This window comes from Clupea harengus, chromosome 7, assembly GCF_900700415.2.
Source record: "Clupea harengus chromosome 7, Ch_v2.0.2, whole genome shotgun sequence".
In the NCBI taxonomy this organism is placed as follows: Eukaryota; Metazoa; Chordata; class Actinopteri; order Clupeiformes; family Clupeidae; genus Clupea; species Clupea harengus.
The window spans coordinates 11,694,141-11,720,864 of NC_045158.1; the positions used below are offsets into that span (position 1 = coordinate 11,694,141).

Genomic DNA, 26,724 nt, shown 5'->3' on the forward strand with positions numbered 1-26,724 from the left:
TAGGAACCGTAGACCAGCCCCTCGCCCATTTCCAGATTCCACAGAGCAGTCTGTGCCTCTTGGCCATAGTTCAAGCAGCCAGCCGGAGAACTTGAAAAACAGGTTGGCCTCAGTGACGGAAAGGTGTCAGGCCCTGGAGAAGCGTGTCCCCACAGCACAGGCCCCCCCCTGGTGATGTTGCCGTGATACAGGACCAGTTGAGGGATGCCTTGGACAAGAACCAGCACTGGCTGGTGTATGACCAGCAGCGGGAGGCCTACAGTCAGGGGCTGCTGGCCAGGACACAGGAGCTGGAGCAACAGGTCAACCAAACCACCCACCAGCACAACAAAGAGGGTAATTCAGAGGTGAGCAAGACCTCCACTGCCACCCAGCAGGAGCAGCAGATAAAGAAACTGCAGGAGCAGCAGACAAAGCAACTGCAGGAGGCTCGGCGGGTCGCAGAGTTACTGAGGGAGAAGGTGTCGCGGGCGGAACGGGAGCTGGAGGAGCTGAGGCAAAGGGCCGGACGGGCGCAGACGGAGGCCCAGGTGGAGCGGCAGAGTAGCCAGCTGGCCGGGCGGGAGGCGCTGGAGCAGAGGGAGAGGGTGACCAAGGCGGAGCGGGAAGCGGACAGCCTGCGGGAGAAGGTGATCAGGGTGCAGGAGGAGGCGTGCCGACTCAGAGGGAGGTATGAGGAGAAACAGCAGGAGCTGGAGAACACTGATGCACTCCTGGAGGAGGAGAGGAAGAGGGCGTCCGAGCTACTGCTGCAGGTGAACCTGCTTCAGAAGTCCATGCTGAACCATCATGATGAGCAGAAGAGGGTTTCTATCCTGAAGCAACAGGTCCAGCTGTTAGTGAGGGACTTTGAGACGGAGAAGCTGAACCGCCAGGAGCTGCAGAACCAGCTGCACTGCATGCTGAAGGAGCTACGTAAAGCCAGAGAGCAGATCTCACGCCTGGAGGCCACCAAGCACCAGCCTCGTTTCCCTGAGCCCAGCTCCTACACCAGGCGGCTCACTCTGGAGGACCCCGGCCCCATCTCCCCCTCCAAGGTGCTGGATGAGAGCTTCCTGGAATGGAGGCCGAAGCCCTGCGGCGCTCAGCCAGATCGACAGCAGGTCAGCATTCCAACCCCTACCAGCTCCCTCCATCTGTTTCCACCAGGAATGGAGAGGAGTCACTGTCAGAGGGCGGAGACCCAGAACGGTGAGGGTGAATTGCCATCGTCGGGTCGCCGATTCATTTGGAGGGGGTGGATTGTAGCCTGTGCACCAGGCTAGGACTAGGTCCCTTAGCCTCTCTCTGCCCTGAGCGCCCTCTTCCTAGTGCCAATCACGTCACTAATTGGGGGGTGGAGTGGGTATCTGGTAGGCCATCTAAATGCTTTGGAGGCAGGCGTATATATAGACACCTGGGGGTCCTTACACGGTATGTTGTCACTCTGCTGCCGGCACCGGTGTGAGGAAGCCATGCTGTGGGTGCGGTCTTGCTGTGAGTAGGTCTGTTGACGCGTTTCGTTCTTGATGCTAATTTCACTGCGGTTAGCAATCTAAGGAATGTTTGTTTTAATAGCGTGTGTGTGTGGGAGCAGACGCTGACCCAACCGTGTTTTACCAGTGTTTGCGGGACCATTTCCCTATGCAAGCACCCGCTGGGTATTGTGGCTGCCGTGGGGTACCTGCTACAAACGCAGTGTTCCTCACTGACTAACGTGAGCGGCAGACGTGTTTAACGGCAATGGGAATTGTTAGTTGCTGTTCTCTACACGTATGATTGTGGTGGTGATTAGTGCTTAACTAGATTTTGGTTTGTTTTTCCTCTAGCCTGTTGATTGTAACGAGTATTGTAGTGAGAGTGCAGTTATTGTACATCACAGGCTAGAGTGGTTTCTTCTTTTATTCCTATGTTTTGTCCCCCCTTCCCTCTCGTGTAGCCAGCCTCGGTGGTGGTGGAGCCAGGGTAACATACAGGGCCCTTTTGAGAAGGCAATCTCCCTAGTTCCCCCTCTTGCACTTAATGTGTAGCTTAGACGTGTGACAGGAAGTTGCTGTGAAGCATGAAGTCTTAAGTCCTTAAATTAAGTTTATCAGAGTGACATTTAGTTGCAGTGTGTCTATAGACAGTGATCACGTGTGATTGGGACCCTAACCCTTCTAGTTGTGGTTCTCATTGTCTTCTCTGGCTCCTGTGCCGTTAGCTTGGCGATCCCCCACTGTATTCCCTTGTTATTTATTTTACTGTTGACCAACCCAAACCAACACTTTTAATACCATGTATTAATAAAGACTATTTTTATACTTTTCTAAAGAACCTGTGTCTGTACGGATTATTGAGACAGAGTTCCCCTTGCTCTGGCCTTAGCACAGACAAATTGAGATCAAGGGGTGGCGTAGTCAGCTGTACACTAGGGGGCGCTACACATACAACTGTCAATCCCAGTTCTACATTATCCATTGTCATATTGTAGTCAATATTGCAGTCAAATGATCTATTTTTTATTGTTTATATAACTTCTATTTAGCATTTTTGATTTTTAGCATTTGCCAAATGGAAAAAAACTAGAACCTTGAAGATGAACATCGAAGTATCAACATCAAAAAGGCATGTATTGATCTGGATTAGAGATTCATTTGATTCATGTCTCTCAGATGTTTGCTTTCAAATGTAGACTGTTTTTTTCCACGGTCTCCTGGAATGACACCCTGTGGCTAGCCACGTAATTATTTTCCTTTTTCTCGCCGTTCAAACAGTCAAACTGGCCAATGTAGGGGCTGGAGGGGAAGTAAAGACAAAAGAGACACAATCTCTGAAGATGATCTGCACCCTGTCAAAGCTCTCAGTTTCCTGCGCCAACTCATTAGGTGTAATTCATTATTAATTAAATAGTGAGGAATTAGCTGGTGAGGTGCCATGTTCACTGGCATCAACTCAAAGTCTGCTTGTTGTTGTGATACAACTCAAGGGTCGGCTGTCAGGCCATTAGAGCCCTGAAGATGAAACAGTGTATGTACGTGAGTGAGTGTGTGCGTGTGTGTGTCACTGATGCTGAGAACATTTTATGTGCACACACATTAACCCCCACAATACCCCCTACAGTGGTCACAGACCCTCTCTGTTTGGAAGATCTGAAAGGAATGGAATTGGACATGGATCACACATATCTGAAAAGGCTATACATAGTTCAGTAGCGTTTCATATTGCATAGCCCTTGTGATATGATGACCAAACCATGAAGTACATTTCAAGGTGTAGTACAGTATAACGCCCTAGTCCAAAGAGCAGAACAGCTTCTATGATCTTCTCACTCAACCTTACCCTTTAACCTAAACCCTTGCTCTAAGTGCAAAAAATCGTACTTACTAATGTTAGTGTACTCAATATGTTGCACTGTACCTCCATAGTGGTCACAGTATTCTATACTATACTATACTGAGCTATGCTATGTTACGTGAGTGAGTGAGTGAGTGTGTGTGTACATAAGTGAGTGAGTGAGTGAATGAGTGTGTGTGTGTGTGTTTGTGTGTACATAAGTGGGTGAGTGTGTGTGTGTATGTACTTGAGTGAGTGTGTGCGTGTGTGTGTGTGTGTGTGTGTGTGTGTGTGTATGTATGCAAGGGTGAGAGAGTGTGTGTGTGTGTGTGTGTGTACATGAGTGAGAGAGTGACTGTGTGTGTGTGTGTGTGCGTACATGAGTGAGGGTGTGTGTGTGTGTGTGTCTGTGTGTATACATGTAGAGTACATCTTTCACTATCTCCAAAGTATGCATGCACTCCCCTGCCCCCCTCCCCCCTCACCTGAGCTCCAGGACCCATAAATCAGCGCAGTGACATGAAACTGCACTTTTTATTCCCCCCCTTACGACTGTCATCATTACCATCCAAAGCCCAGACATAGTCCTGCCTCCTCTGCCTCGTTTATCACACCCCTGCTGTTGTAGTGTAAACCTGTGTTGAATCTGAGAAGAGAAAAATAAGAATTAACGCCAAATAATGGGATTATCCGGCCCTGCGAGAGTGAGCGCTCCCGTGGTCTTCCCATTCTCCAGCCATCTGCTGTCAGTTTGTTTGGCATGTTTAAGCCACAGCGCTCCTCCCTCTCCTTGTCCTCGCATTTTGGAAAATGACTTTGTGACTTCTCATATGGAATGTGTGTACAGCGATTGTCTCTGTAGGCATTTGCTTATTTATGTCTGTCTTGTAGCAGTTTTCGTAGCATTTGTGTCAGCGCACAGTGGAATACTAGCACGAAAAAGGTTTATTGTTGCAGATAGTTTTTACTGTCGTATTGTGGCACAATTTTGAAATCATTCTCATGGATGTGCCTGTCTTGTCTGAGATCTCGGATGCAGCTCCAACTTAGGGGGTCACTTTGTCTAGACTATCCTTACTCTTAAACAGACAGAGAAGAGAGTAGAGTGACTGTTCCCACCACAACACACCTATGTGATTAGTATAATGAACACAGAAAAGGTTGGACATTTCATTACAAAGTGCACTCCTGCACCAAGTTTGTTATTACCTTTATCACATTACCAGACTTCATTGCATTGCTTTCTACATAATTGAGGGTAGTGACCTTCCTGTAGTTGTTTTTAGACTAGGTTTAATATTATGTGAACATTGCACGTTAAAAATATCTGCAATTTCAAAACATTTCCATTTGTGATTTGCACCTGTAATTTGCATCTTCACAGAGACACTGATGACAACTTCTACTATTTTCCAGTTGGTAAAAACGCAGAAGACACACTCTCTCTCTGACAGCTGACGGTGTATGTACATCTGGTTTTGGCCAATTTACGGAGTCTTGAACACCTGAATACCTTCGCAGGAAATAGCACATTCGATTCGAGGAGCACCTGTCAGAGACATCTGTTTTCGGCATCCGGGGTGCGCTCACCAAAATGTCACCTGGCAGGGGTTCCAGGCTTAATTCAATCAAGGCAAATCAGCAGTGGAATGTGTGCACTTTAACATGTGAAACTTTAACCGTGCACAGAATAGCAAAGTCAGCCAGAGAGCCCCTAAAGTGTTTCATTGTGCATTGATTATTCCGGTGCTGGTGGTTGGCACACACACAAGACATCCACGTGGGTCCAATGGGGAGTTCACAACGTGCAAAATTGTTACTCCTGTGTAATACGGGGAGAAATTTGGGGGGGGAGTTCGACAGAAAATCAAATTAAACTTGTTCCCCAGGCTTAGTGTGATAAGTCTGGAAGGTGGGTCCAAAACAGGGTGCTTCTGTGTCCCTTGTGAGTGGGCTGCCATCTTGTTCTGCATTAACGAGTGTTTCTCTTTCTCTCTCTCATCTCGTTCTCGTGACCCATCGGGTTGCGGAAACAGATGCTCATAATCCAACTCTGGCCATGAATAAAGACCAAATCTGGCATGAGCTAGCAGATGTTCAAATTGGCTATGTTACAGATTCGGAAAAGATCAAACTTACATTATTCCTCTTTGTACGCCGTAACTCTTGAATTATTAAGCACAGAAAGTTATCCCCGCTCATTTATTTTAATTTGTCTGCTTATTGGATTTCTGATGCCTCTAAATAGGTCTTCATTTATTATGCATGAACTTGAGGGAAGAATGTCAGGCAAGTGTTTGAGTGTATGAGAGTATGTGTATGTGCGTGTGTGTGTGTACAGGCAGGCTGCCAGGGGAACTGATCAGTGACAGTAAGGTGCCTTGGCAAAGGGTTCTCACACTGATCTCTTCGAAGGACCCCCCCCCCCCCCCCCCCCCCCCCCCCACACGTGAGGGTCTGCTCCGTTCGGAAAATGAACAGAAGTGTGTTTGTGCTCTGTCGAGATGCTGGGAAAGAACACCTTTACAGCCCTGACCCCCCACACCACCTCGTACCTGCCAGTCTTTGTTTTCCTATCAGGTTAAGCAGGCTCCACTACTGTTATCTCTGTCATGCAGGGTCTCTGGATCTCCTACAGTGTTCCCTACACTCTCACTTAAGCAGCTGCTATTATGGAAGAATTTCAGTGTAAGCGAGTTCACAGGAGACGCAGATGGCCATGTTGTTGGGCTTGGCCTCTGTTGCTTTTCCTGGGATGTGACTGTGCGACAGACCTGTCCTCAGCATACAGTACTCAGAGTTAGGGTCCTCTCAGGATTGTACTTCCCCCACCATCTGCTGTGACGAGATGGGCTTTTTATGATACGCTGTTCTTTGAACAGCAGTCAGATCTTATCAATGTCGTACTCAAAAGCCTGAGAATCATCATAATCAGAAACCAAAACCCAGAGACTTTGCTTGTGAAAAGAACTTGGAGGATGACATCTACTGAAAACCCAAATGTTTTGTGGCAATTGATTTTTCTGTTGTTGTTTTTTCCCTTTGTGTTGCTGTGTGGACAAAAATATGGCTTCTTCACAACAGAGATGTAGCCTGTCTTTTTCAACCAGGCCACAGTGTCCCAGCCCACTTCAAGGAGCGGAAGAGAGACTTCCAAAAGTACATGAGAGGGTGAAAGAGAGAGAGAGAGAGAGAGAGAGAGAGAGAGAGAGAGAGAGAGAGAGAGGGCACCGTAAAGTACTCCCATTTCCCTCATAGTGGGAGAACTACTTCAGCCTGCCAGAAGTTGCTTTGGCACAGATTGTCTTCCTCTGAAGGTTAACTATGTGCAGAGGTGACCGATCGATTTTGGGTCTCTGGATACACTTTTCAGTGGGAGTTGGAGTAACTTTAGATTTAGGTGGTTCTCACAGCGGTTTGTGTACAGTGCTGTAGAAAAGGAACAAACTGACTGTGCTTGCACTCTCGCTCTAGCTATGCCAGTTTTAGCTGAAAGTCATTGAGCTTGTAAAAGTGGCTGCTGGATATTTGTCAAAAAAACAAAAAAAATCCAATTTGGACCACCACTGTGACTCTTTCGTGAGAAAAACAAAAACAGTAGAAGCCAGATGGCCTAACTGGATTAATGACGTCGAGCAACTCCGCTTGTGCAATTTGAGCAACCTTAAGACATGTAGCAGTGCAAACAAGTTAAAGAGAAGTAGCTGAATTTGTTTTATTCCCGTCTTTATCCATCTGATATTTTGACTGTGATTGAATAAATAGTGAGATCCAGTGCTATAATGCTACAGTGCAGCACTACTTCACATTTATGCTGCGTTCCAGACAACTTGATATTGATATTTACGACTTGAAATTTCCGAGTTCTGATTTAAAAGTCGGGGTAGATGGATTTGCCCCAGATTTAAAAGCAGGAACTCTGACTTTGTGTGGTGTTCCATTGTACTTTTCCTAGTCGGAGGTCAGTGTAAGAAGTGCATTTTTGTTTATATCCATCAACTTTAATACCAATGACTTTAGATTGGAGCAGTAGAGTCACAGGAGTGCCGATGGACAGTGAGCATCTACTCACATTACCATATCCTTTTTGAATTTTCAAATATTTTGTCTCTCAGACTTGCATCACAGATGGAATAAGATCATGTGCCGTCCGCTGTTCATCGGTTGCTAAATAAGCCTGTCTGTGGTGAGCTGGCTGCACACATTATCCTGGTGGCACTGGTAAATGGTTCAGTGGTCTGAGAGACAAAGGTGAGGTAAAAAATCCATTTGTACCGACTACTGCTATGAATTCAGATATGGTTTGAATTTTTCTTCCCCTACAAATGCAGTATGTTATTAAGGGTCAGCCACCTCTGAATAAATCTTTTGATATATTGTTAATTCAAAGGTGACTGACCCTTTCAGGTGTAGTTCCTGATTATAATCTATTACACTTTTCATTGAATTTAGTGGAATTCCTCCTACGTTCCTCTAGCTGTCCATCCAGTGTTCCTGCACAGTCCTGGGTCCGTAAACGGGAAACTAATGAAGTGGCTTGGACCAAGCCAAACACTATTCCAGAATGAAGGGAAGTGTGTAATTTGATTAGCTGTTGAGCTCAAATATTTAAAACCTTTTGTCAGTCATTTGAATGCAGGGGACGTATTATACCACTGTTGTTTTCTGATTATCTGTCAGATGTTTATTATTTTAGCAAATTAGGACACTATAAAAATAGATCTTACCGAAAGGTTAATCACCGTTCTAAATAAATATTCTGGATAATGGTAACTATAACAACAGCACCTAATGGTAACTTGTGATTGTAGTCTTTCATGCCAGTCTTTTTCTAATGCTAATATCATAGTTCAGCCTAATGACAGACTAATGCAACATGATAATTAAATCCACCTGTGTTCATGTCAATCATGTTACAAACAGATTAACACAATTTAAGGAGACCCAGTATATGGAAAGGTTGGACTCACAAACAACTCAGTATTGCATCATGGATATTTTTGCCTCTACCACAACCACTATACTAGTTCTGTTTATTTGGACCCCTCAACATTAACGCATTAACGGTCACATGTTAGACAGCTCCGTGGAATATGTGATTCTCATCAAGGCATTCAGGGGTGTGTCATTCCAGAATAACAGGCAGCTGATCTGTACATTAGAATGAAGGCACTCATACAAAAATAAAAGCCATCTAGGTGGCCGTTTGATAAACAGGGTAACACACAGCCAAGGCTTATTTTTGAATAATGATCAACTCACTATACGTTATTACCTACACAGTGAAAGAGTCTGTTCCTGGTGAATCTTTAATGGAACGCCAAAGTTGTTTCCTGGGTTCAAGTAAGCTTATAGAGAGTAAGAGGACTCGGTATAGCAGCTTAGCGAAAGAATAGGTTTATACCAACAAAGTTTAGCCTCTTACGGATACAAGTCATTAGAGTACCCCTCGTGGTCTTTTATGGACGTCTTCTCTCTCTTCCGGCCTTCTGAGTTAGAACATATCTCTTATGGGGCTACAGAATTAACATACTAAACAATGGCATAAAGGATTACCCACAGGTGTTCGTCTCGGCAGGAAGCCTTTGGGGCGATCTGATGATGTAAATGTGTCACTCTTTCCGTGGGGTAAGAGAGTGTGGACAATAGGTAATTAGGTGGGGGTGTGTAAGGGAGGTGTGAATGCCAGGCAATGGTGGTTTATCTGACCATGGCCATCTAAACGCTAATATGCCTGGCTCCAACCATCTTGTTGTGGCTGTAGAAAAAAGGCTAAGAATCAAGTCTAATGGCTCCAAACCCCTGGTGTCTAAGGCTAAGTTTGGGGATCAGTTGATGTGACTTGGTATGTGAAACCTGCAAATATCTAACAAGAGCATAGCCTAGTCATAGCAAGTTTTTGGCATCCTTGTCATGTGGTGGCCAACTCAAACATACACAATATTCTTCATAATTGTCAGTTCATAATCACAACGGTCCTAAGTTCCCTTCTTTATTTTCTCTTCAAATTGCCGTTTAACATTAAAATTGTAATGGAGTTGTTTAAAGTTAGAAAAAAAGAAGGTCAAATTGAAGCACACCTTTTAAACTCACATTGAAAACTTGATATAATTAAAGTCTGTCCCTTAATTTGTGCTTCACATAAGCAATTTACGTTGAACAACCACAAGGGTAATTTACTTGAAGTATATCATGAAGGTAATCTATGGAAACATGTTCTCACCAGAGACATGGCTCTTTGTAATTACCTTCAAGTGTGTGATCGTAATTCGCCAACTATTCAATTAAGAACTTAAGAAGGAGCCCTGAATCCCTGCGGCTCTCCTGCTAATCATATTCTACAGATACCACAGGTTTTCCATGATGAAAAAGAGTTTTTGTGGAAAAAGAGGGGAGAAAAACCCTTACCTCTCTCTAGATGTATTCAGGAGAGAGGGATGACTGATAAATGCCCTTCTGCAGTGCCTCTCAGATGGGAAAACAGCCCGAAATGCAGAGCCATAAAAGCCTTTGTCTGAGATCATAATAAACACCACATTTCATTCCTTTTAATTTCCATCGAGCTCCCAAAGGGGGGCCGGCGAAGTCTATCGGACCAGATAAATGACACCCACTTACTGATTGATTGAGCGAAATATGAGAATGAATCCCCAGCGCTGACTTCGTCCCAACTCGACTGGCTGAGGTATGTGTCAGGGGGATTCGAGCGGCCCTGTCACCCGCTTTGAGCGATGTGACTGGAAAGGGCGAGATTTATCTCTGGAGAGTCCATTACGGGGACTGTTGGAGAGCGTCACCAAGCTTTTACTACGAGGGGAGGCGGCATCCAACAACAGCTGCGCCCGTGAAGCACTGCGGAGAGCAGCGCAGCGCAGGTCACGGCACCAGTAGTAAGGTGAGCACGTAGGCTACAGGACACATGCAGCACTGGCAACAAAGCAGAGCAGGTCAAAAGTGACTCGGGGTTGGGCTTTGCGGGGTTGCGGCTCTTCTGTGCACACATCTAATTGCTATGACAAAGAAGCACATAGAGCGAGAGAAAGATAGAGAGGGGGAGAGAGAAAGAAAAGTGAGAGAGAAAGAGATAGAGAGCTCACAATACATGGGTCCACAAAGAGGCACCATATGCATCAGGTGTGTAGCAGTAAGTTGTGTGGGATTCCTCCAGGTCAGAGAGGCAGGGACAATCCAATGACGCCTACCTCCCCCTCCAGACACACACACACAAACAACTGTCCGTTATTAGAAAAATAAAGTAAGCGATTGCGATCTGTGTTCGATCGGACCGATTCCCATGACAGGCACGGGAGAAAAAAGGTTAAGAATGTAACTTTGAGGCTAATCATAGATTCCAGTCATGGTTCATCGAAGATAAGGTTTAGATTGTGCTGCTCGATCGCAGAGATTTCAGCAGTCTCCCATGGTAGCAATTGCACAGCATCTCTGCATCTGTGTGGTGGATCAATGATGTTTATTTTAATGATATACAGCATACATGTGTCAGAATGCCCACAAAAATCTCATTAAAAAACGTCACTGACATACATGATTGACACTGAGTTTTAAAGATAGTTTTGATTATTGTATATTTGTAGTTTTACGACATCCGCATTCTGAAAATACACCCACTTAGTGTAATTTAGATAAGGCTTGCCATTGCGGCAATATCCTTGATGGTATCATGAGAAATTAATTATGTCCTGTGGAGATAGAACTATTTCTAGAATCATTTGGCTAAGCAACATGTTGGCAGTCCTTTAATTGCATTAAAATAGCCTAAGCTGTATGGATTGTTTAAAGAGACAGATTACAAGACAGGATAAATGGTTGTGGTAGGAAAGTTAATACTCTTACAGACAAGGTGTGTGTCTGTGAAGTGCCACACCTGGTATTCTGCTTCTCTTTAGCATTTCTCCTGCATCTGTATCTGGGCATCTTCCCCTATCCCCTGCCTCCTTATCTCTCCCTCCACGGGCCCTGACTCAAACTCAGCTATTTAACGGTTCAAGGAATCAGATTCTAGAAGGCTCTGTCCATCATCCCTCACCCTCCCCTTATAAAAAAGCCATTTAAGCCTCCCTCCCTCCATCTTATAAAGAACTGCCTGCCCAGTCAATTGTTACACACTAAAACCCTCCATTTGATTTTGTTGAATGATAAAAATAATAATAAGGGGAAGATAAATGGGTTTGGGACGTGGCGTTCCTACAGGGGCAAAAAAGGGGGTGAGAAAGTGTTACCAAGGGCCATGAGTGACAGTTGGGAGGGTGGTGTAAAGACACAATGTAAATTGGCTGCTCGAAAGTTTGGTTTCATTGGAGAGGCAGCTATGAGGTGGCTCTACGTGACTGACAGGAAATAGGAATTCATTGTTTGTTTCAGCATACATACAGAGAAGAAGATGGGGGCGGGGCTCTTTTCTTTTCATGTTCTTTTGTTCTGTCTAATTTTCTGCCGGTGTTACTGACAGAAAGGGCAGGTTATTAGCCTTGCCTCATTTCATAATTACTACACCTGTTCCCCTCTCTGTGACAGTGACTGACACTGGCACACACACACACACACACACACACACACACACACACACACACACACACACACACACACACACACACTCTGAAGTTCTTGTATATTGCTTCACAAAGGGGGTTCAAAGCACAGTGCATATGTTAGGATAAAATAAACTACTACAATAGCTTCTAATAAAATATCACATAACACACAACGCCGACAGGTTTTATATACAAGCTGCACGGATTGGCATTGAGACTGAGAGTGAGAGACAGAGACAGAGAAAGGATACACTGAGAGAAAGAGAAAGCAACCATTTTGTGGAGAAAGAATGACTGGGGAGCGCATGAGTGAGACGTATAAAACGAGCAGCCCTAACTCTTCAGTGGCTGTTTATGGCGCCGGAGAAACAGTGGCGGATTTGCAGCCCGCACCGGCTGGTGAGTTATTCACTGGCGAGAAGGAGGCTCCACTCTAATAATCAAACAACACTAAACCACACACATGCATTCTTCCGCCGCCTGTGTCTGCTGCTGTTTATAAATTCTGCCATGGCAAGCAGTGGTCACATTTGCATGAAATTGACTTGTTTAAATACCCATTAAACATTCATGTGTGCCGAGCGATGCCACTGTCGACTCTGTGCGTTGTGTTTCTCTCTCTCTCTCTTTCTCCATCTCTCTCCGTCTCTCGTCTATATATCATTATTTCTGTGGCGAGCCAAAGCTGCATTGCCACAGTTACGGATGATCAGAGGGCCAGATATAAATCATGTCAGCGATGAGAGAATGGCTGGAATGAAGAGCTGAATTGCAGTCAATTACGCAGATTGTGGACTGTCGTCTTCATGTTACACAGTACATCTTTTTAGCAGGCGTGACACTTTTTTTCAATTACTCCGTTCCACGCACACACACGCACCCGCTGAAATCCACCTGTTCTTTGAGTGATGAGCGTGTTTCCCTTTTTTTTAAATGAAGGATCATCACCGTGAGTGACTGAGTAGTGGAGCAGTAGCTGCTAGCAGACTTAGAGGCTAGCGAGTCAGCATCGACCATGACCATGAATATGTTCATAAGTACTTCAGGGTTAAATGTGTTCTGCCCACTTTTGGATACAAAATGTGGAGATGTGTGCATTGCGTACTTGTTTGCCCAAACTTGCTTCGACTCAAGCAGATGAGTTGAATGCAGTTACATGCTTAAGCTCTAAAGCTCTCTTTGCTCATGTATGTCATCCAGACTCTATTGTCAGAAGACAAGAGCTGCAAAGAGTTCTTAGATGTTCTATTCGCAGAAGCACTGTGCTATGCAAGCCTCAGTGGGAGCCCAGTCTGTGGAGGGTTTGCATTATTCATGAGACGATTGTCTGCTCCCTCTTGTGCTGGCGCCAGGGCCATATTATTTGCATAGGCGTTTATTGTTTGAACCCCTCGCTGCCCCGCTCCCCATCCTTGCTGTCTATTTCTGTCACCTTGATGCTTGGTCAGCTGTCAGCTTCCATCTCTGAGAGCCACATTTGACGCACTCATCTGAATGTTGACGAGTGTGCTAGCGTGTGTTTGTCGTTGGCCGCGAGCTCTTAGCCAGCGCATGCTAATGTGCGCTCAGCTCCGTCTTTTTTTTTTTTTTTTTTTTTTTTAAATCTCTGGCCTTGTGAGATGGTGGTATGAAGGATGGCCAGACAAATACCATTCCAGAACATTCTCTGCCGTGTTCTTTTTGTCACGGTCCTCCTTGGCTGTGTAATCACTGCGACAGAACCGAGGTGCGATGAGGCCACTCTCTCAAGCTCACCCAGCTCGGTCAAGACATTTAAAAGCCGCTTTTGAAAATATCACAGGCATCTCACCCCTTCCGATTGACAGAAGCAGGCCAAACCTCAGTCTGTAAAAGTAAAACAAAAAAAGGGTTGCAGGGTTGAGTAGGAGGGGAGAGAACAGCCTTGCTACCGGTCTACAAATCAGATTTCAGGATGATAAAGTGAAGTTATGAAAGTCTCTCAAAATCTGTCAAGTTTACGCCAGCAAGGGCGCAGAGTGTCTGGGTTTGTGAGTGTGTACTACACCTCAGAGTGTCACATGTGGCAGGGGGTGGGGGAGTGGGAGGAAAGGGACTGGGGGAACGTGGGGGGACAATTCTTTCTGACAGGCCATATCAGTTAGCCGCTAAAGGGACCAAGATGGGAGAAATGTGTGTGTGTGTGTGTGTGTGTGTGTGTGTGTGAGAGAGAGTGTGGAGGCTCTCTGCCCACACCCTGGACGTCTGAAGTATGATGAAATGGAGCAGAAATCCTAGCTTGGTGAGAAGACAAATCTCACTGTAAAGATTTCCAGCAGACTTCCATGTATTCAGCAATACCACTGGTAGTAGTTGGTCCCCTCTGAACAATGTTAGCTTGAGAATACATCATGTATCATCACAACTACAATACCCAACCTCAGAAACTATACGGAAAAGCCCTGGATTGAAAACAGTCTTATATATACAGTGTATTGCTAAACTGCTCCATTGGATCAGCCAATACATGTGATTGATCAAATAAATGACTTAGAGTTGTATTGTATATATCAATACATGACCTAAATACATCCTTATCTGTGGATACATCATTGGCATAGCCAGTAGTGCTTTGGCTAATGCTGAACCATAAAGATAAATTACACTTTACCATTTGACAGCACTTTTCATAAGGGAATTCAAGTACAAGGGCTATGCTTCATTCGGAAGCCTTCCATTTTGAAAAAGCACTTGCTTTATGTTCCCTAATAGTTTCTTTTGGTTTAAGATGTGCAGCGAGAGTTTAATTAAAATTGCCTTTTTAACCGAGAGTACAGTCCAGCAGTGGTACAAAAGCAGCACATTGTGATGCTAAAGAGAGCTTGATATGTGGTCCAGTTTGATTTGAGACCAAGGGCTTAAGTGTGGTGGGCTTCTTTATCCAGTGACTGTGCGGGTCCAGAGGAAATGCAAAACTGCAGGGGGAGTGGAAGGGATCAAAGAGGGTCACTTATCAGAGCGAAAAAAATAAAGTTGTAATGCTTCCTCCTGGTCTGTGTGTGTGTGGCTGTGTCTGGCTGTGTGAGGTTGTGTGTGCTTTTGTGTCTCAGAGGACAAAATGACTTTGCCACACCTCATCTCTTTTCTAACAAGGCACCACAGAAATTGTTGCGTGGGCATTTTGAAAGGCTTTTCGCTATCCTTTCTTTGTCTCGCTCACTCTTTCTCTCTCTTTTTTTTTGGTGCCCGGTGCTCATTTCAGAGTTTGCCTTTATTTAAGCTCTACTGATGAGAAATTAAGGTGTGTGTGGACAGACGGAGAGCTCATTCAGGGGGCCAAATGAAAGATAGGCACACAATCGTGGTAGTGGCATACAGGCAAGAAGGCCACGTTTATCAGCTTGACTGTGGATAAGGATAATCTTTAACTACACAATTACTCAGCTGGATTTTTCTTTTCCCATTTCCATTGCGCTTTTTTGCAAACAAGCTGCCTGATTGATTATCGAATGATTGAAATGAGTGAAATAAATATGCTCCTGTACCGACCGGATGACTGTTTGTTATGTGGCTGATCGATTTGCTTAGAAGGGGGCTCATGCCAGGGGAGACGGTGCACAAACAAGACTGACACGACAGAAGGCTTTTTTTGTGTATAAATGTTAGGGCTGATGGTAATTAGTTTTATACCATATATTGAAGATTCAGTCTTAGGTTTGATCAGTCAGGATTCAGGTTTATTCTTGAAGAATGGCGGCCGACCATTTGTGAGACAGAGACTTTCAGATCCATCCTCCCTCACAGAACTTCACCTCAGTATATCTGACTTGTTCCTTGGGGAACAGTCTGTTAAATACACTGACATTAAGGGGTGTTACCGTCTATTCAAATGGGCCATGCATGCAGGGTTCTTTGTCTCGACCTGGGGGGGGGAGGTGAGACCAATGTCGCACCTCACTCCCCTGGTCAAAATCAAGTATATTCACCCTGGAACTGTTTACATGCTAGTTAAGTCCAAATAAAAGTAACAATTAGAACTAGGTATAATATCATTGACTTATTGACTATGGCATATTCTTATGACCTATGCTGGTCCCTTCAGGGCTTATGTATATTAACTATGGAAGGGATAATGGACAACAGGGCGTTGGGTTGCAGAACATAGTGCACGTTCAAGGTGGTAATGTGGTTACGGCACGAAGCGGAGTGGCCATTACACCTCAGAAGTGCAGTATTTTCTGCTGCACGAACGCCGTAAAGTCCATTATCTCGCTTAGCCACAGTTCCAGCACTTGCGCTATGTTAATTTGCGCTTTTGATCAATAAAACAGACTTGTTTGTATAACTGCTTCTTTCCTCCACACACTGAGTCTTAACTTAAGGTCAAACTGCCATTACTAGTTCTAAATGGATGGTTCCTATGGCCAAAGCCCTGGCATTAGTTCCATGCCTCTTGTTGCCAAGCTAGCATATCCAGACTCACTGCTGAGCCTTAGCTTTGTAAAATCGCTGCTGTTTTACCCCAGAGGTAGTGTAACAATACTTAAAGCTATTTCAGACAAATGTAACTTGTTATTCTCTCTACCTCTGCCGTTAACTCTTAGCGACAGTCCATTTCACGCCATGGCCATGAAGCATTGAAATATCAGCACAAATAGACTAATTTGTGTCCCTTGCCAAGTCAGAGTAATAGAGTATCAATGATATCCAAATCTTTAAATGTCTTTTCTGTGAGTGATGTCAAGATGTTGTTATTTCCTAATTGGATTGGAAATCTTGTCTGTGATTTAAAAGACCAATTTAAGATCATATTTATTCCCATGGCAAGAAGAATGTTTCCCTGTAATTGTGCTTTGGGGAGTAGCCAGAAACATGATTTAGCTCTTGAGGCGCACAACTTGGATACAACTTGAAATGGACAACTGCTTTCTTGCTCTGAACACTGAAAAGACGATGAGTCATTATGAACATAGCGCATTTGGTGGTGAGAATTTCTTAATGTCATTAATGTTAGTGTTTTAATGGGTTTTCAACTTGGGGTTGTGTGCCAGTGTTTGTGCTGCTTCTGATTATGACTTCTGTTTGTTTGTGAAAATGTGTGTGTGGATGGGGGGTATTTGTGTGTCTGACAGAGATAAACCCCTACTCACCTGACCTTTCATGTGTCAGCAGATCTTGTTATAATAGGTCAATGAGACCTTTCCCTTTGGCCGTCTTGACAGGGGGCTGTTTAGCAGTCAAAACGCAGCCCAGTCACTCGTGGGGAAACAAAGACTCCAAGTACCACCCTCCCAGTGCCTGCTTTGCTTCTCTTTGACTCCCTCTCTCTCCCTCTCTGTCTCTACATCCCCTTCTCTCTCTCTCTCCCACTCGTGATTCTCTTCCTCTCCCTCTCTGTCTCTACATCCCTTTCTCTCTCTCTCTCTCCCACTCGTGATTCTCTTCCTCTCCCTCTCTGTCTCTATATCCCTTTTTCTCTCTCTCTCTCTCTCTCTCTCTCCTCTCTCTCTTCTCTCTCTTTCTCTTTCTCTCTCTCTCTCTCTCCCACTCGTGATTCTCTTCCTCTGCCTCTCTGTCTCCCTCCCATCTGCTCTCTATTTCTGTTTGTTGCTCCCCACTCACGCTGCTCCTCCTCCTCCTCCTCCTCCTTTCCCCCCACTCATTTTTCTTCCTCTCTCCCTCCCTCTCTCTCTTCTTCTGCTGTGTCTCCCTCGCCGCAGTTCCCTCCCTATCCTCAGCTTGTGCTGCTGCAGTCTTCCTCTCCTCTCCTCTCCACTCTTCCGTCTCTGCCGCTCTGGTCTCTATTATTTGTCATTTTCCCTCCGTTCCGATGGTTTCTGCCTCCGAGAACAGATGTTTTTTGTTCCGAATGAAAGGGCTGGAGAGACTGCCACCCCACTCCCCTCATGGGATTTTGCAGGCAGGGACTGCAGAGAGAGAGAGAGAGTGAGACCGAGAGAGAGGAACTGTGTAAGAGGGGGAAAAGAGACGGGGGGGGGGGGGGGGGGGGGGGGGATGAGAGGGAGTATGTGTTCCATACCTGTGTTCTGTGACACATCCCTGCTTGAGTCCCGTGGTGTTATGGTGCAGGCACAAGCTATGCGTCACTGAGCATCACATAATGTAATGCTCGCCCTTCTGCCCTGGATGCATGCCCTCAGATCTATTCACACTCTCACTCACACACACACACGCACACACACACACACGCATGCATGCAGTATGGAGTAGATTACACATAAGCTCACACAGAAAGACACAAGTCAGCAGCGTGCCCCCCACTCACCCCAAACTCAGGCAAGCCCTACTCTCATGATAATAACAGAAACGACAGTGTGTGTAATTAATTTGTGAAATATCACAGCTCCTCTGCTGAACAAACAGAGAGATGTAACGAGACCAATTAGTAAATATGAGAGACTAATAAAGATAATTTTTTTCTGAAGCAGCCTCCATTGTTGAAGACAGTTTTCCTATTTAGCAGCATGTCCTTTGAACCCTGAAAACCCATGACACCTTGAGAAGTTGGGGGTGGGGGGAGAGAGGATGTAGAAGTCATCTACAGCGTGGAGAGAAGGAGGGTGTTGCAAGCACAACATTGTCTATTCATGCAAGTTGTTGGTTTAAAGGGAGAAGAAAAGTCAACTCTGATAAGGACTTTTTTTTCCTTTCCCCCCCCATGGCCGGCCTTAGAATTGAATTAGTGTTTCCATGGCAACTATGGCCTCTCTTTCTCTTCTTCTCTCTCTCTCTTCTCCGTCTTCCCTCCAAGACTCTTCTTCTCGTACTACTCAACCCTCTCTCTCCTGTTATTTCCCTTTCAGTACCTGTATGCCAATTCTGTTTACTCTACACTTAAACGCCCATATTTACTGCCGGCATCTGCATCTTCCAGGCAACGCGCTTATGCTAAATGTCACGCACACACATAAGTAAGAGAACGAGAAAAGAGTGTGTAAAGGGGAGGGACGGAGGAGGTAAATGAGAGTGTGTGTGTGTGTGTTTGTGTGTGTGTGTGTGTGGGGGGGGGGGGCGTACTGGATGTCGATCCCCACGGTACGGAAGCCATAATAAGCATTTTAAAGGTCATCCCCTCTCTGGTACTCCTACAGGGCCGATTTAGCTGGTGGAGTGGGACTGGGCATTGTGTGTGTGTGTGTGTGTGTGTGTATGTGCCCTCCTCTCTATGCCGTGTCCTACGACAGAGAGCTTGATGTTGGGTGATGGTGGTGGGTTGAGGTGCTAGTAGTGTTGGTACTAATGGTGTCAGGGGGGAGTTTGACTTTGGCACTGGCAAAGAGCATGCTATGTTTTTTTTTTTCTCTTTTTTTCTGCCCCCAAGTCTGAGATATTCGGTAGAGCAAGCTGCTGGGATTGTATGTAAATCACTGTCAGCTAAGTGTTTCATCAGCGGGGTGCAAGAACCAGGTCTGCTGGGTAATTGAAGCAGTGATGCAAGTCCCTTCTAAAATGATGCCAAAACCCAAATGACAGGTCATATATTTCCATTAGCTTATGAGGCAGATTCAGAAAATACAACATTCCCTGGTATTGACAGTAGATAGACTAGCTGTTTTTTTTTCTGCACGTTCTATCGTCGACTATGCTTCGTAATTGTGGTAGCAGTTCAGCTGAGATTACTACTTTGATTCACCAATCACCAATGTCTTTGTTGTGTGTCTATAAGTTGTCAGTATCATACAGGCCTATAGTCCTGATCAATAACTGACATTTAGTTTAAATAATATCGTTCTTTAGTGACCAACTGGGGAAATTGTTTATTGATCACCGCACCAATGCATAATTAAGATAGTCCCCGAGGGATTCCCATCAATAATGGCATTTGTGCTGTTGGTCAAAGTGATACAGCATTGGACATGACGTCCTGCATGAACAAGCAGCCCTGCGTGTGCCACTGTGTGGGTGTGTGTATAGAGACAAATCAGTCTTTCTTTTCAAAGTTATTTTTGCCCAGCTATGCCCACTTAGCCTTTACATAAGAGTGGCATTGATTTTCAGCACCATTTCATGTTTTCCTCTGTTATTTTCTCTGGGCCTCCCTGCTGCATTGTGTTTTAAAGGTGCCCTCTGTTGTAACATTATTACTGCCACACAAGTGTCATTTTTAAATGTTTTGGCTTCTCTGTTGCCTTTGCTGCTACTCATTGTGTTAGTCAGAATCCTAGGGGAAGGATGGTGATTGTGTGTGTGTGTGTGTGTGTGTGTGTGTGTGTGTGTGTGTGTGTGTGTGTGTGTGTGTGTGTGTGGTTGGGGGTGGGGGTGTGTGGATTGCATAGGGACGAACACCAGATTGAGAGAAGGAGAGACTCATACACGCTCCTTGTGGTAGTGCTTAAGTAATCACGCCGTACACCACTCCTTTCTACCTAATTGGTACTTGATTAAATATCACCATGCAAGTTTGTGTGGGTATGCGTATCCCCCCAGCAACATGTGCGGCAGACTCTCGCACTACAAGGCCCTCTCAACAGCGCTTGCGCTGGGAACTTGCCAGTTCCCCCTCTAAATTGGATCACAGTCTCTTTTAAATTGGAATCAGTGTTGAAGTATCAGAGAGGTTGGAATGCTGACAGGGAGTAGAATTAAGGCGGTAAACCTAGCATCTGTCTGGGCCCTCACAAAGCCACAACAGTGGGAATCGGGTGAGCTTTCAGCAAAGAAATGGAGAGAGCAATAGAAAAGGACAGGAGAGAGAGACTGAGAGAGAACGAGAAAAGAAAAGAAGGAAGATGAGTTGAGACCAGCATGTTCTTGAAGAGCCGCAGCTGTTTCAGGACTTGAAAGAGAAAAAAAATCCCTGTCTTTCCACTAACTGGGAGCTCACAGTTGTGCTTGGCACTCAGGCACCTCTCTGCCGTGGCCAGACACACAGAACACGGCAGAGTAATGAATGAATGAGTCACGTCTTCCACATCCTCCATCTCGCTCGTGTCTGTCAATGTTTTTTTTTTATTTTAACTCTGCTCGCCGCTCACGCCATCATATTTGGACTCGGGGACTGTGGTGATGAATTAGTAAGATGTAGCGTTGTTTACTTAATTTCCACTCCCGGCATTTGCGAACGCTCTGCGTGCATATTTGAATTATGGAGGTAGCATGCCTCCACGTGGAGCACCGCTTCTCCGGCACAGATAGAGTTGGGGGTGGGGGTAGAGCACTGGTAAATATTCATCAAGCGCTGTGCCATGCGCCTGTGTGCCGAGGCATCGGCGCGACCACGCTGCGATCGTCTGTCAAAGAAAATTAACTTCAGGGTGTGAACATTTTTCGGCAGCGCAAACAGTGTGCTCCCTCCTGTCACGATGCTGAGGCGTCAGTGTTGGCCGCCATGGGTGCTGGGAGGTCCTTGAGTCAGAATGGGAGCCAAAAATAAGCAGTTTCCGTCACCCCTCCCTTCCCCTCCATCCCATACCCTTGTCTTCCGTTGCCCCCCTCCCACGTCACCCCAACTCCCACCCTCAGATTTTTTGGAGTCCTTACATAACCGCAGTTTGTGTGGCACAGCCGGGAATGTGAGCGGTGCTAAAAAGCTTAGTGCAGCGCTTTGTTAACCAGCATTAGCCACGGTGCAGACGTATGTGTTGCCGACACGTCTGTCGCAGTTGGCAGCAGCAGTCGGGACGCTTTTACATAGCTGCAGCATGGAGAACCACTGACTCGGGATTCAACTGCTATCCACTTTCATCTTGTGCCAGACAGAGTCAGTGACTTCTCAGTCATGAGGAGCTGCATTCTACTTGGTTAATGTGGAGATATTTTTCACCGTTGTCATGTGTAGCTGTTTTTTTTATAAATGAAGTCAAACCTTTGTGTTTTTGTCTCTGTTGTCCTGCTCATTATTAACATGTTTAAAAGGGGGCTTCGTGTGAAAGAGAAGGCCTTGTGATCGACCTGCCAGATCAATAAGTCGTGTGAGATGTAGAATAGAACTGCGCTGCCTCTCCCCACTGCAACTCTCTGGTTCCCATCCATTCACACAGCTCATTCCACAGTTGCATTCCTCTATAAGCCTATGGCTCACCTAGCACAGGCCAATGAGGTGCTGAGAGGCAAGGCTATCACACCGAGATCAGAGCTTGTATGGTGTCTGGATGCTGGGGTTAGAGTAGGTGTGGTGGTGGTGGTGACTGTTGATCCATCCGAGGTGGGCTGTTTTAAGCACAGTGGTGCAACCATCCTCCTCCAGCACGGGCTTCTGCCGTGTTTTGTTTACTGTGTTCAGGCGTCACACTGGGAGCTCCGAAAACAAACCCCTTAAAAACAAGGCTCCCCTCCGACAGAAAAGCCTGTACCGACAGATCGGGTCTCTCGCCCCGCTAGTTCTCGGCGCGGGGGCTGACCAAGTAACAGCTGCCGTCGAGGGATAGCCCAGGAGCGAGCTGCTGGGAGTGCTGTGGTAGAACTGTGGTAGAGCTCTGCCGGTTGGTGGCGGTTGGGGCTGCTGTGTGTGACGGCAGGATAGAAGACCGGATGGAATGCTCCGAGGATCTCAGGCGGGGACTCTGGGTGGTGGGGGGGGGAGTGTTTGGCGACTGAGAGAGTCTGACTCCACCTGCTCAGCTGGGAGGAGAATCGTTGGTACTCTGCTCTGACTTTGTGATCACAGCTTCTGATCTACAGGCGTAGGAGACAGAGGGAGAAAGAGAGAGGGGAGGAGGGGGAGAAGGAAGAAGAGAGATTCATAGTTATGCCTGTAGTCTTTAAAGTTAATCAAAGTGTTAATCTGTAATCTACAGGTAATTTAGACAATTATTTTCTACTTGGTATCTTGGCAGTACCAATTTATTTTTGTTATGTGAGTGCAGCAAGTTCTGAATTGAACTGAGAGAGAGAGAGAGAGAGAGAGAGAAATAGAGAGTTGGAGAAAGAGATGGGAGAGAAGAGATGTGTGAAAGGAGAGGTTTATTATCTCCTCTGGAAGGAGAAGACCACCGACTGCAGTTGGGAATTCGCAAGTTAATTACAAGCGGTGTCAGCGATTATCGGAAAGCAATGCGTGTCAAAGTAAACAGTCTCTCTGTACTGTATTCGCAGCAGTGTCTTCAGGCCCCCTCCAGGTTCTGTGCGTAAGCTGAGGACAAAGCAATCTGCCGCATCGATCCGGCCACAGGATACACCAGAAGCGCTGATCCTCGGAACTTAGAAGTGATAGGCCCAATTGAGAAAAAGTCTGGTTCAGTAGGGTCACAGCTACTTAAATGTGGTACATGCGGTAGATCTGTGTTCCTTTAACATATTCCTGTGCTTTGTGTAGACGTGTATGTACTATTTTTGTAAATCGTGCTTCATGACAACCCAGGCTTCGTTTCCAGGGCCCTCCCTTCACATCTGGGTGTGGATCCCCGCTCTCTCTTCCCATTTAGCACTGTGTTACTCTTCTGGCTGGATCCTTTCCTTCACGCTCAGCAGCGAGCAGCTAATTAGATCAGTTCCCTTCCTCTCTCCTGCTACTCTTTCTGTCTCTCTCTCTCTCTGTCTGTCTGTCCCTCTTCTTCTGCTCAAGAAAAAAAAAAAAACCCAGTTCTCATTTCGCCCTGGAGTGCTTGCTTGCTCCATCTGTGACTTTCTGTTCCGTGGCGAAGCAACGACAGCAGCAACAACTACACCCTCGAAAGGAAGAGGAAGAGGAAAAAAAAACACACCCACACTCACTGTGCGTCATCTCGGAGTCTGAGACGATGATGTTTTGAATGGTGACAGACGTGAGACCGTGGCGAAGCTGACAGCTGTGGGCTGTGGGGCGGGGCGGAGTAGTGCCGGGCTGGAAGGTTATCAGATGAGCTGTCGGCGAACTGCGAGTCTCTGTGTGTGCTAAACGTGGTGTGCGCGATGAAATGCGGCACCTTCGGAAAAGGTTGACGGAGGTTACATCTCCTCTGGAGGGTCATTTTGCTCCATAACCAAAGACCCCTGTTGGATTTGGTTGGAGGCAAAGGAAGGAGTTCCTATTTGCCATCCTCTTCTCTCTCACTCTCTTTCCATGAAAGCACACATGGAGGTTCAGTGAAGTGCTTTAAACGTTGAAGTGTCTCGCTCTCGCTCTCACTCTCCATCCTGTCATATCTGTGGATCTTGTTGAAGAAGACACCCGTATTCGCCAATTAATGTATGTTTTGTCTCTCTCCTTCTCCTCACCTTTCACTCTCTCGCTCCCTCTCTTTACATCTGCACCATCCTTGTTAAAAATAAGTTGTATCTCGTACTTACTTACCTGCTCTCTCTCTCTCTTTTGCTTTTCTCTTCTAATCTTCCTACCTTTCTACCATGAGGGCACATTTAAGCACAGGGCTAGACTAGACTCTAGGCATACACACAAAGACACACAAACACACACTAACACCCCCCTCCCCCCCACATACACACACACACACACACACACACACACACACACACACACACACACACACACAAACAAACTGATTCCTTTCTCACACTGAAGCTCAGGGACACTCTTTTGTGACAGATCAGCAGACTGAATTCTCTGTGTCACCGAGGTGCTCAACAAGCGACAGTTTATTCTCCACTAGAGGATGTGGCTTTCTCACAGATGCTCTGAAAAAGCCAGAACAACAAGAGAGAGATGGAATGACAGAGATAGAGAGGGAGAAAGTCCTGAGCATTCAATCACACACTGAAGGCACAGAGGCGACCAAGGACAATGACTCACGATTGCAACGGTGCACGCTGTGATCAAAATGCCTGCCTTCCTTTTCCTTGTTTGTGTTCTTTTTCCGAGTATCTGAAATGAATGAATTGCGGTCATTCTAAGGTGTAATTTCCAGTGTAGAGATCCATTGTTGACGTGGTGTGGCAATGTTTTTTTTAGTCATTGTGTTTTTTTGCATTTTCTAGGAAGCGCTACATTTTTTTCCCTTTTTAAGTGAAATATGCCTTGATGTGACCCTGTCTTTTTGAAGAGCACTTCTTTTGATTCAACATTATTTCCTCCGGTCTTGCGCAGATGGAAAATGAATCAACTATGGACCTTAAATTTCAAAGGGCCTCTGTTTAGGGGGAGACATGCAATGAGACACAATGAGATATGCAAACTAAATTAGTGTTTTTTTTCCTTCTCCTCCAGCATAATTTACTCTGTGATCATGTTGCTCCAACATGTGTTCATTGAATTATGAATAAACAAGGCTATGACCGTGTTATAGCACATTTTGTCATCACTTTCAACTAGAAGCATATTGTACAGGCGAGCATCAGTCCCAAGTCTACGCTTTCATTCTTCTGTGGGCTCCACCATCTGTCAGTGAGATTCCATGATGCAGGCCTCTTTCAACTCGCTCCCCTGTCAACCTCCCTCTTGTCTCTCGCTCTCGCTCTCTCTCTCCCCCTCTCCTCTCTGTCACACACACAGAAACCCAAACACACACACACACACACACACATACATACACACACACACTGACTCTTACTCTGTTTCTCTCTCTCTCTCTCCCCCCCTCTCTCTGCCACACACACACAAAGAAACCCGAACACACACACACTGACTCTCGCTCTGTTTCTCTCTGTCTCTCTCTCTCTCTCCCTCCCTCTCCTCTCTGCAACACACACACAGAAGCCTAAACACACACACACACACACACATACACACACACGCACACTCCCTCTCTTCCTCTCTGCCACATACACACCCTCTCTCTCGCTCCCTGCCTACCACAGAAACAAACACACACACACATGCAATTTTCATTTTCCACCCCCCGCACTCACTCAATCCCCATGCCATGTCTCGTGCTAGTCTGTCAACGTGTTTTATTAACATGAAGCATTTCATCAGGCCCTGTGGGCTGGTGGCAGAGACATATGTCGGCTCAAGCACGTTGTGCTGTTTTTTCTCCCCACTACTCCCTCCCCTTTGTTTGTTTTTTTACAGTTTGTTTTTGTTGCATACTGGCCCAGAACAGTGCTTCCATCTGCTGAAGCTACAACCACATTCACACAGCCCACACAGTAGGAGCCCGTTTGAGCGAGTGGCCGGTGACCAGTGACTTTATGTGTTGTTGTGATATGATCGCCTTTGGATCCCGTGGGGGTCAAACAAGCATGCCACGCAGGCATTTAGAACCGGCGGGGATGGGTTTGCATGACCGGTGGAGCCTGGAGAGCGGCAAGGCTGGCAACGTGCCTTTTGAAGTGTGGAGTGTATGCATGTGTGTGCGCGTGCGTGCGTGCGTGCGTGCGTGCGTGCGTGCGTGCGTGCGTGCGTGTGTGAGAGTGAGAGAGAGAGAGAGAGAGACACGATTCCTCATACATAATTACCTGGAGTGGGTTTCCGGATAACGGTGTCTCTTAGTATTTTACGAAGACTTGAAAGGTATACCTTACCAAAGTTTCCAGACTATCTCTTAATAAGACTATGTGAAGAGGGTGAATCCAAGTTTCTTGAATTGATAATTGTCATGCAATGTGCGTAGGTTTGAGCATGTGGGAGATGAGTATAATGGCCATGACTCAGATTGGAGCAGATGGAGATTGCATGTGCAGGTGATCATTACTAGAAAGAACATCAACAAATATACTATACAAGTCAAAATAAAAAAAATCCCAAATAAGGTGTTAAAGGTCGGGATAGCTTTGCGGTTAGAGCAAGATGTTAAACTCAAGGAGGACTCAGGAGGTAGAAGATGTTGAAAAGATGGGCATTTTTATTTCACCCAACTAAGGCTCAAAGGCAATAAAAACAATAGCAATACTAAATCAATATAAACTTTCCAAAAAGACAAATAATTGGGCATCATAGCCACTACACAAATAAGCACCAGATTAGTCATAGTAGACTAGACCATATAAAAAAGGACCAAAGTAACTAGTCCATGGTGAGAGCTCCAAAGACTTACGCCTTATTAAACTGGCAACTCTCTCGAAACAAAGAAAAGGCACGTTTAAG

At 45.8% G+C, this 26,724-nt stretch overlaps 1 protein-coding gene and 1 long non-coding RNA gene across 2 annotated transcripts in view; both read left to right on the forward strand.

Moving 5' to 3' along the window:
* Positions 1-26,724, forward strand: part of grid2 (glutamate receptor, ionotropic, delta 2) — a 287,411-nt gene that overhangs the window by 125,361 nt on the left and 135,326 nt on the right. The window lies entirely within an intron of this gene.
* On the forward strand, positions 1,292-2,295 carry LOC116221087. Its single transcript, XR_004164013.1, has 2 exons — positions 1,292-1,476; positions 1,558-2,295. It is a non-coding gene; the product is annotated as an uncharacterized LOC116221087 (long non-coding RNA).